Raw genomic sequence first — 11,767 nt, 5'->3', positions numbered from 1 at the left:
CTCGAACCGGTGGGCTCAGGCAATCCACTCACCTCAGCCTCCCAAGGCACAGGATTACAGGCTGAGCCACCGAGCTCGGCTATCCCTCCCTATATTTAGTTAAAAGAATGAAATTCTGAGCCAAACTGGGTATGGTGGCTCACACCTATAATCCTAGCACTTTGGGAGACTGAGGTGAGAGGAGTGCATGATGGTGCCTGCCTGTAGTTCCAGCTACTTAGAAGGCTGAGGCGGAAAGATCACCTGAGCCCAGTAGGTCGAGGCTGCGGCGGCCATGAGCGTGCCACTGCACTCCAGTCTGGGCAACAGAGTGAAACTCCAACTCAAAAAAAAAAAAAAAAAAAAAGAAATTCTGAGCCAGGCACGGTGGCTCACGTCTGTAATCCCAGCACTTTGGGAGGCAGAGGCAAAAGGATCGCCTGAGCCGGGCTCGGTGGCTCAGCCTGTAATCCCGCTCCTTTGGGAGGCTGAGGTGAATGGATTGCCTGAGCCCGCGGGTTTGAGACCCGCCTGGACAGCGAGACCTCATCTCTACAATAAATCAAAAGATCAGCCGGGCATGGTAGTGCATGCCTGTAATTCCGGCTACTTGGAAGGCTGAGGTGGAAGAGTCGCCGGAGCCCAGCAGGTCGAGGCTGCGGTGGCCGGGAGCGGCCACTGTACTCCAGTCTGGGCGACAGAGTGAGACTCCAACTCAAAAAAAAGGATCGCCTGAGCCCACGGGTTCGAGACCAGCCTGGGCAACACAGCGAGACCTCATTTCTACAATAAATCAAAAAATAAGCCAGTCGTGGCATGGTGATGCATGCCTGTGGTTCCAGCTACTTGGAAGGTTGAGGCGGAAGGATCACCTAAGCCCAGTAGGTCAAGGCTGCAGTGGCTGTGAGAGTTCCACTGCACTCTAGGCTGGGAGACAGAGCGAGACTTCAACTCAAAAAAAGAAAAGAAAAGAAAAGAAAAGAAAAGAAATTCTGATACATGCCACAACATGGATGAATCTTGAAAGTATTATGCTAAGTGGAATATACCAAATATATAAGGACAAATATTGTATGTTTCCACTAATATGAGGTATCTAGAAGAGGCAAATTTAAATAGACAAAGAATGGAATAGAGGTGATCAGGGGCTGAGGGGAGGGAGGAATGAGTTACGGTTTAAAGGGTACAGTTTCAGTTTGGGATGATGAAAAAGTTCTGGAGATAAACAGAGGTGATGAACAGCATGACTATACTTAATGTCACTGAATGGGTACACTTAAAAATGGTTAAGAATGGCTGGGCTCAGTGGCTCAGTTTGTAATCCCAGCACTTTGGGAGGCCAAGGTGAGTGGATTGCCTGAGTCCACTGGTTCAAGACCCACCCGGGCAACTTGGAGAGACCTCGTCTCTATAATAAATCAAAAATTAGTCAGGTATGGTACCACACGCCTGTAGTTCCGGCTACTTGGAAAGCTGAGGCAGAAGGATTGCCAGAGCCCAGCAGATCAAGACTGCAGTGGCTGGGGGTATGCCACTGTACTCCAGTCTGGGTGACAGAGTGGGACTCCAACTCAAAAAAAAAAAAAAATGGTTAAGAAGGCAAATTCGCTGGGCATGGTGGCTCACCTGTAATCCCAGCACTTTAGGAGGTGAAAGGTGAAAGGACTGCTTAAACTCAGTGGTTCGAGACCAACCTGAGCAATATGGCAAGACATCATCTCAACAAGCCAAATCAAAAAAATTAGCCAGGCGTAGTAACACAAGCCTGCGGTTCCAGTTATTTGGAAGGCTGAGGCAAAAGGATCACCTAAGCCCAGCAGGTTGAGGCTGCGGTGGCCATGAGTATGCCACTCCACTCCACTCCAGCCTGGGCAACAGAGTGAGACTCCAACTCAAAGAAAAAAGAAAAAAAAAAGAAAGGTAAATTCTATGTTATGTATATTTTACCATAATTTACAAAATGTAGACAACATAGAATATATCTTTTTCTTTTAAATCAAGGGAAGAAAATTGAAAACTATTTCTTTAAGAACATCAAAGTGACAGAAGACAGTGTGATCTATAGCCAAGAATATTATAATTAGAGGTTAGTTTTTACAGTGACCTTGCAAAGGACATGAATATCTTCATGGTAGTACACCACGAAGTCACTAAAGTTTGAAAAGTAGATTCCAATTTCTTTTATAAATTTCAGTCTTGCCATTCCGAGGTAGCTAAAATCAAATAAAAACAAACATAATTTTGTCTTCTTCCAGATTATAACAAGGAAAAAAGCTAATGTATTTATATCAAGAAGTAAAATCTACTGTAGTGGTTTAGTAAATCTCCTGGTAGTTGGTCATTTTTTAGAAATGTTTAATCCAGGTACAGTGGCTCACGACTATAATCCCAGCACTTTGGGAGGCCAAAAGCGAGAGATTGCCTGAGCCCATGGGTTCGAGACCAGCCTAGGCAACTTAGTGAGACCTCTACAATAAACCAAAAAATTAGCTGGGCGTGGTGGCACGTGCCTGTAGTTCCAGGTACTTGGAAGGCTGAGGCGAAAGTATCACCTAAGTCAAGCAGGTCGAGGATGTGGTGGCCGTGAGCATGCCACTGCACTCTAACCTGGGCGACAGAGAATCCAACTCAAAAAAAAAAAAATTTTCAGTATATATGTCTGGATGGTAGGTGACATTTTTATTCTATCATTCTGGTATTTTCCACTTTTTAAATAAAGAGAATTCATTGAGACAGTATTATGTAAGCAAAAAATCTAGGAGTCACCTGATAGTTATCTTCCTCCCTCATATCCAAGAAATCAGTCCTGTAAGTTTTACATGCTAAACAACTCATATCAATTTATTCTTCCCTATCTCCACCAATACTGACCCAGTGTAAACTACCTAGATTGCTAGAATAGCCTCTTTATTTATTTATTTTTTTTAAAGATGAGGTCTCATGTTGTTGCCCAGGTTGGACTCGAACTCCTGGGCTCAAGCATCCTCCCACCTCACGCTCCCAAGCAGCTGAGACTACAGATACATATCAATAAGCCTGGCTTGCAAGAACCTTTTAATTAGTTTCCCTGAATCAACTTTTGTTCTCATCATTTCTTTTTCCACTTTGCAGTGATCTTTTTTTTTTTTTTTTTGAGTCAGAGTCTCACTGTCACACTCACAGCCACTGCAGCCTCAACTTATTTGGCTCATGTGATCTTCTGCCTCAGCCTTCCATGTAGCTGGAATCACAGGCACATGCCACCACCCCTGGTTATTTTTTATCTGTTTATTGCAGAGACAAGGTCTCACCAAGTTGCCCAGGCTGGTCTTGAACCCCTGGACTCTGGCAATCCTCTCGCTTTCACCTTGCAAAGTGCTGGGATTACAGATATGAGTCACCGCGCCCCACTTGCAGTGATCACTTGCTCAAAAACTTGCTCTTAGGATAAGCTCATTACTTCAGCATATATATAAGACCCTGCATCATATGGCCTTACCTACCTTTTCAACATCAGTTTAAGTCATGCAACATTGCTTTTCTTTTGGTGCCTCCACACTGACCACAGGGCCTTCAGGGCCTTTACAGAGGCGATTCCTCTTGTCTGTAATGTTCTTTCCTTTCCCTCTTTAGCTGGTAAATTCCTACCCACATTTAGGATCACATTTCAAGCATCTCTTCTTCAGAAAGGTCTTTCCTTCCTTAATCTCCCCAGTTCAGACAAATGCCCTATTTTTTTTTTGAGTTGGAGTCTCACTTTGTTGCCCAGGCTGGAGTGCAGTGGCACGCTCATGGCCACCGCAGCCTCGACCTGCTAGCCTCAGGTGATCCTTCTGCCTCAGCCTTCAAGTACCTGGAACTACAGGAGCATGCCATCACGCCCAGCTAATTTTTTTGATTTACTGTAGAGACAAGGTCTGACCAAGTTGTCCAGGCTAGTCTTGAACCCATGGACTCAGGCAATCCTTCACATAGGCCTCCCAAAGTGCTGGGATTACAAGCATGAGCCACCAGCCCAGCCCAACAAATGCCCTATCATAAAGTCTCCTACCCATAGGCACCTTTCTTCTTTCCTTTGCAAGTTTTGTTAGAGGTGTAATTTTACACAGTAATAAATCTGTCAATACTCTATTTTAGAAGGCTTTTTGACAGCTGGAAATTAAACAACCAATTTCAAAAAGGAATTATTGTCTTCAATTCAGACTTTTCCAAATCATATATGCAACTGCCTACCATATTTCTCACTTGAATGGCTCAAAAATACTTCATGTACAACATGCTCAAAATTAAATCATTTCTACCCATCCCAAACTGGTTCTCTTCTAACCTTCCTTATCTCCCTGACTGTACCACTCTCTTTCTTGTGCTGCACAAGTCAGAAATCTTCAGCACTTTCTCTGCTCTGCCTACCCGATTCAGAACACACTATGCCCTGAACATTCTCTACTATCCAATTATTTATTGACTCTATTCCACTTTGTACCCTTCACAATTCCACTTCCCTGGCCAAGGTCATTATCATCTCTTTCTTGGATGCTGTAAAAGACTCGAACGGATCTCCCCATAACCATTCTTGCCCCCTGCAATCTATTTTTCACCATCCATTGGGGAAACAAGTCATCCTCCCCAATGCAAATACGAACATTCCCTTACTAAATCCCTTTAGTGGCTTCCCAAAGCTATTAGGCTAACAAAGTCTAAAATCATTAACAAGGCATGCATTGTATAGACCTTGCTTATCGCCCCAACCCCATTTGCTGCCACTTTCCCCTTCCTGTACAATGTTCCAGACATATTGGTCTTCCACTTTCTCTGCTGAATGGTAGGTAATCTGTTCCATCATCTGCTAGTCTTACTGTCTTTAAGACTCTCCTCACCTTCCCATCATTTCCTTTCATCTATGAAGGCCCAGTAACCCTTCAAATCACATCCTAAACATCATTTCACGGGCAAGCTTTCTCTGACAACACACATCCAATCAGATGCTTACTCCACATTGCTTTCAAAGTACCCTGGATTTCTCCCTCAGAGCTCTTCAGCTTAATATTATGCTGTGTGTAATTCATTTACCTATGTCACACACATAACAAGATAAAATCATATCTATCTTATTCTTCACTATACCTCTAGCAACTGGCACATGACGAATAGTTGGTGAGTAGGCCGGGCATGGTGGCTCACGCCCATAATCCCAGCACTTTGGGAGACTGAGGTGAAAGGATTGCCTGAGCCCATGGGCTCAAGACCAGCCTAGGCAACTTGGGGAGACCTCATCTCTACAATGAATAAATAAATAAAAATTAGCCGGGCGTGGTAGCGCACGCCTGTAGTTCTGGCTATTTGGAAGGCTGAGACGGAAGGATCGCCAGAGCCCAGCAGGTCGAGGATACAATGGCCAGGAGTGTGCCACTGCACTCCAGCCTAGGAGACAGAGTAAGACTCCAACTCAAAAAACAAAAACAAAAACTGAAAATCCTATGTCTCATTTGAAACTTGTCAAGCTTCTGATCTATCAGTTGAGAAGAGTCAGCAATCACGAGTGCATTCTTCCATATCATCTTCGAACAACAGACTGGACAATAAATTACATATTATTAATGTAGGAGGAAGAAAACAAGAGTGCACAATCTGCTCAAATAGAAAAACACCAGGTGGAAGACACCAAAAAAATTACTATTACACAACATGTATCAATGAACCTGCAATGCATGCTGGTGACTATTTCATATGTTATTGCACGTTAGAAAAATATAAGATATAGAACTTTGATTTTTTTGTTATAAATAAGTTCCTCAATGTCCAAAATTCCATCATAAGACATATATCATTACAATAAGATAATTGATTCCAACACTATACTATTTAATATGAGGTGATCCATTTTTCACTATTTCATTAAAAAGTGAGGTTGAAGCCGGGCTCGGTGGCTCAGCCTGTAATCCCAGCACTTTAGGAGGCTGAAGTGAGTGGATTGCCTGAGCCCACGGGTTTGAGACCCACCTGGGCAACTTGGCGAGACCTCATCTCTACAATAAATTAAAAAATTAGCTGGGCGTGGTTGCACGCGCCTGTAGGTCCAGCTACTCGGAAGGCTGAGGCGGAAGGATCGCCGGAGCCCAGCAGGTGAGGCTGCAGTGGCCAGGAACGGCCACTGCACTCCAGTCTGAGCAACAGAGTGAGACTCCAACTCAAAAAATAAATAAATCAAATCAAATCAAACCAAATCAAAAATTAGCTGGGCATGGTAGCGCACACCTGTAGTTCCAGCTACTTGGAAGGCTGAGGCGGAAGGATCGCCAGAGCCCAGCAGGTCGAGGCTACAGTGGCCGGGAGCGGCCACTGCACTCCAGTCTGGGTGACAGAGTAAGACTCCAACTCAAAAAAAAAGTGTGGTTGAGTTGCTGGTAGGTGATCTGCAAGATGTATCTGAGTGCAAAGGGTTAATGTACTACCATTAACATCCTCTTTTACAGACCTTCAGGAAAGGGGAACATAAAACTAGGATAGGCTCCACTCCCCAAGAAGACACAGAAAAGGGAAATGTTTTCTTTTCTTGTGATTCTGGCAAGCAACAACAAAAACAGTACCCTAACAGTATTCTATTTTTGTTGTTGGTGGTGCAAGTGACTGTTAAGAGCCATTTATTTTAATTGTCCCAGTCACAGCTCTCCCTCTGTCCCCCACTCCTGTCTGCTCCTACCTGCTAAGGAGAACACCCTCACACTGCTCCCCATCCTCCCCACATTACCTCATTACTCTGCTATACTTGGCTGCCAGTCCAGCTGCCTTAGAATGTCAGAAGGGGGTCATTTTCAGTTTTCCTGTCTGACTGCAGGGTATAGAACGGACAGCCCTAAGTGCTGCTTTCTGTGCAAATGTTTTTTGATTACAAATCTCTGACTAGGCTCGAAATATTTTATAGAAGACAATATTCTTTTCAACAAACATTTTAAAAATGTACAGTATTGCTGTTTGTTTCTGCCTTCCCCTCCCCCATCCCTGCTTGTGCACCCTCCCCCCACTGCCCCTCCCTGGCAGTTAAGCCCCACCCTGACAGCCCCTGTTTTTCCTGGTTGTGTTTTGGAAGGTACCTGGCACCCCCAGAGATTCAGCTTTATGGCTGACAGGCAACAATAGCAGGGACTTCACCAATACCCTTGGTAACCTATAGTATTGGTCTCTGTCCTTCTAACGGTAATTTCCAGAGACACTAATATGTCTGGTTCTGCAAGGCTATTAAGGAAGAGTCTAAAGACTACATACCTGACATCAGCACATGAAACATGACCCTCTGAACGTACATGAAACAAATTAAATTACAGATATGGCATATTCACTTCATCTCCTACATTACTCAACCAGTCTGGTCAGAACAGATGCAGAATGAGTCAATGAAACCTCTTCTTTCTCCCTGTCACCACACTGATTTCCAGTGGCACAATTATGGCTCACTGCTGCCTTGACCTGCTGGGCTCAAGCTATTCTCCTGCCTCAGCCTTCTAAGTAGCTGGGACTATAGGCATGCACCACCACACCTGATAATTTTTTATTTTATTTTTTTAGAGACAAAGTCTCACTATGCTGCCGAGGCTGGTCTCAAACTCCTAGACTCAAGCAGTCCTCCTGCCTCAGCCTCCCAAAGTGCTGGGATCACAGGCCAGAGCCACCACGCCCAGCCACAGTAATGGGTTCTTGACTAAATATATCCTATTCCTCAGAATTTAACTGGTGTCAACTCTTACCTGGCACTTCCACTTTTCCTTAAGCTAATCTGCTTTTCCTGGCTCTCCTCTATCAAGTCTGGCACACTCATGCCGTAGGGCTTTTGCATTTGCTGTTTGGTCTGCATGGAATGCTCCTCCCCCAGAAATACATTAATTCAAAGTACTCTCACCTTGTTCAGGTCTTCAACCAAATGACACCTTCTGGTTGATGCCTTTCCTAAGTACCCCATTTAAATGTGTAGGCTGGGCTCGGTGGCTCAGCCTGTAATCCCAGCACTTTGGAAGGCCAAGGAGAGTAGACTGCCTGAGCCCGTGGGTTCGAGAACAGCCCGGGCAACTTGGCGAGTCCTCATCTCTACAATAAATCAAAAATTAGCTGGGCATGGTAGCGCGTGCCTGTAGTTCTGGCTGCTTGGAAGAACCGCTAGAGCCCAGCAGGTCAACACTGGCATGCCCATGAGTATGCCACTGCACTCCAGCCTGAGCAAGAGTGAGACTACAACCCCCCCACCCCAAAAAAACCTAAATGTGCAGACTGTGAACACATTCCCTATCTCTTTTTCTAGTTTCAGGTTTCTACATAAAATTTAGTCATCTGACATTCCAAATATTTCCTTATTTTTAAAAATCTGGTGGTGGCGTGTGCCTATAATTCCAGCTATATGGAAGGCTGAGGCTGAAGGATCACGTAAGCCCAGCAAGGCGAGGTTGTGGTGTCCATTAGCATGCCACTGCACTCCATCCTGGACGACTTTAACTCAAAAAACAAATAAATAAATAAATAAAATAAAACAAAATCTGCCCTGCCAGTAAGCTTCATGAGAGAACATATTTTGTCTATCATGCTGACTGCATCCCAATATCCGAAATAGGGCCTTCCCAGTCTGGGCAACTTGGCAAGACTTTGTCTCTACAATAAATCAAAAAATTTGATCACCTGAGCCCAGCAGATCAAGTCTGCGGTGGCTGAGAGAGTGCCACTGCACTCCAGCCTGGGCAACATTGAGACTCCGACTCAAATAAAATAAAATAAGGCCTGGGAGAGTAGGCACTAAAATATCTTGATTGAAAGCACGATGGGCCGAGCGCAGTGGCTCACACCTGCAATCTCAGCAATTTGGGAGGCGAAGGAGAGAGGATTGCCTGACCTCAGGAGCTGGAGACCAACCTGGGCAACTTGGCAAGACCTCGTCTCTACAATAAATCAAAAAATTAGACAGGCGTTGTGGCATGCGCCTGTGGTTCCAGCTACTTGGAAGGCTGAGGCGGAAGGATCACCTGAGCCCAGCCGGTCAAGGCTGCGGTGGCCCTGAGTATGCCACTACACTCCAGACTCCAACTCAAACCAAAAAAGCACGATGGAACTCTTTATTGTCCAAGCCACTGAAACAGCACTCTCGGTTGGAGTAGGCAGGCTTCAATCTTGAGTCTCAAAAAAAAACTCGGTCCAAGGGCTGGAACTTTTTCTTCCAAGTTACCCTAGTCCGTCCAGAAAGCTAAAGTAGCGGACCCCTGAGACTGATGCTCCCACTTTCTTTGATCTTTCTCATCTCCAAGCTTCTGTTTCCTTGGTTCCTCCTGACCATTAACCTCTTCAACTGCCATTCTCTTAATACATGTAAAACAGCCTAAATTCCGATTTCGAAAATTCTAATACCTTCTGCACAGATCCCTCCCTCCTCAGCCGTCATCTACATTTTTCTCCTAACCTTCTCTCATAAATCCAACTCTTTCCCCTAGTCCTGCCACAGCCATTTCTCGATCTTTTCCACTCTTTCCATTCCCTCAACTTACCCACTCAGTCTGTCTTCCCGCCCCAGGTTCGGATCTATCTAAACCTCCTAAACCCCGGGGGTCTTTCTACTTCAATCCCAGTCTCTACTCTATTCGCCAACTCCTCCCACTCACCCACCGCAACACCCCCGTGCGTGAACAAACATCAGATCTCCCTCCCTAGACCGAAGTCAGCCCCTCACCAGCCCAAAACCCAACAATGAGGAAACCGGGTGACCCATAGGTTAGGTGACCCATGACTACAACCGGCCTGAGAGATGTTAAGTGACCAACCTCTGATCCCGCCAGAACTCCTGTACGACGTGGGCCTGTACAACCCCAGAATCTTAAGCCACCCGCAGCGCGAAGTCCCTAGAAACGCAGATGTTACGCTCCCAGCGCGCCGCCATCTTGTGAGGCCATCTCGCCTTGTGATTGGACAAATTACTCTCGCGCGACCTGTAGCTGATCCTGAAAAAAGAAGAAACTGTCACGAGACTTGGAGTGTTGGGGGAGGCCTTACTTAAGGCGGGGGGCGTGGTAACAAGCGGAATCTTGCAGCATGGCTCGAGCGAGGTATTTTTTCGAATTTGCTAGGGGACTTGTTAAAAAAAAGAAGGTAGCTTTCTAGGCCCCACTGCAGACTTAATAATCACACTTTCTGGGTTTGGGCGGGTAATATGAAGATGAGAGAGGGACACGGGTTTTTGGCGTGAAATTAGCGCTAATTGGGCAACAGGTCTCTCCTCGGGGCGATGTCCCACTTAATCATCATCGATGAACCTGTAAGTTGGGGAAGAGTAGTTTCATTTACAGAGGAAGAACTAAGGGTCAGACATATTAAGTCGTTTGTTCGAGATCTAACATTCAGATGGCATCAGGTCCACGTTCTTTGTATTTCCTGGTCAGCCTCCAGCGGGAAGCATTTTCTTTTTTGAGTTGGAGTCTCACTCTGTCGCCCAGGCTGGAGCCACTGCAGCCTCGCCTGCTGAGATCCGGCGATCCTTCCAGCTCAGCCTTCCGAGTAGCCGGAATTCCAGGCATGCGCTACCATGCCCGGCTGATTTTTTTATTTATTGTGGAGATGAGGACTCGCTGCCCAGGCGGGTCCCGAACCCGCGGGCTCAGGCAATCCACTCACCTCAGCCTCCCAAAGGCGCGGGATTACAGGCTGAGCCACCGATCCCGGCTGCATTTTCTTTTTTTAAGTTCAAGTCTCTTATCGCCCAGGCTGGAGTGTAGTGGCACGCTCACGGCCACTGCAGCCTGGACTTGCTGAGCTCAGGTGATCCTTCCACCTCAGCTTTCCAAGTAGCTGGAACCACAGGCATGCGCTACCACGCCAGCTAATTTTTTGATTTATTGTGAAGACGAGATCTTGCCAAGTTGCCCAGGCTGGTCTCGAACCAATGGGCTAAGGCAATCCTCTCGCCTTCACCTTCCAAAGTGCTAGATTACAGGAGTGAGCCACCACGCCAGGCCTGGCAGCTCTATTAATGCGTTTCATTTTCTTCTCAACTAGGTCATTCTCATTTTTACCCTCTGGTAAGTGGAGTGAGCACTGATCTCCTCATTTTGTTACTGAGACAGGAAGGTTAATGACTTTCAAAAGGCATACAACCAGTAACAAAGCAGAGCTAAAGACAGCCTCTGAATTTAGTACCTTTCCATTAAAAAAAATAAAAGTTGGCCAGGCGCGGTGGCTCAAGTCTCTAGTCCCAGCACTTTGGGAGGCCGAGGCAAGAGAATGTGAAAGCTTCTGGAAACCTTGCCATAAAACTTGGAGACAGCAGGGCGTAAGGAATGGAGACCTCAGTTTTATGCAGAAGTGAGTGTGCCAGTAGTCATCCAATAAAAGCTGAGGAGGTGTTTTTATTATCCATTATCATAACCACTCCAAAAGGTATGACTTAAAATAACTACCATTTTGTTTGCTCAGTTCTGCAATCTGGGCTGTGATTAGTCCAGCCATCCTGCCGGCCTTGCCATCGGTCATAACATCAACCAGGGGTTGCTTCTGCTGAAACAGCTGAGTCTCTCTCTGTAGTCTCAAGTTCGTTCCTTCTCCATGTGGTCTTTCCACATAATTTGACCAGCAGAGTGGGTGGACTTCTTACATGTTGACTCAGGGCTCTCAAAAGAGCAAAAGTGGAAGCTGCTAGACCAGGGGTCCTCAAACTTTTAAAACGGGGCCAGTTCACTGTTCCTCAGACCGTTGGAGGGGCGGACGATAGTTTAAAAAAAAAAAAAAACTATGAACAAATTCCTATGCACACTGCACATATCTTATTTTGAAGTGAAAAAACAAAACG

The 11,767-nt window shown here is 45.7% G+C and overlaps 1 protein-coding gene across 1 annotated transcript in view; it reads right to left on the bottom strand.

The window, feature by feature from the left end:
* The window catches only part of METTL16 (methyltransferase like 16), an 84,546-nt gene extending 74,646 nt beyond the window's left edge, over positions 1 to 9,900 (bottom strand). Inside the window, exon 1 of the mRNA XM_008058213.2 lies at positions 9,750 to 9,900. The gene's annotated coding sequence lies outside the window, so the exon portion shown is untranslated. The remainder of the gene's footprint in view (positions 1 to 9,749) is intronic.
* Between the last annotated feature and the right edge of the window lie 1,867 nt (positions 9,901 to 11,767).

Source organism: Carlito syrichta, unplaced genomic scaffold (assembly GCF_000164805.1).
Source record: "Carlito syrichta isolate Samal-C Ts95f unplaced genomic scaffold, Tarsius_syrichta-2.0.1 Scaffold303247, whole genome shotgun sequence".
NCBI classification, from domain to species: domain Eukaryota; kingdom Metazoa; phylum Chordata; class Mammalia; order Primates; family Tarsiidae; genus Carlito; species Carlito syrichta.
Note: the sequence above shows the minus strand (reverse complement) of the source record. Positions and strands in the feature narration are given on the sequence as shown.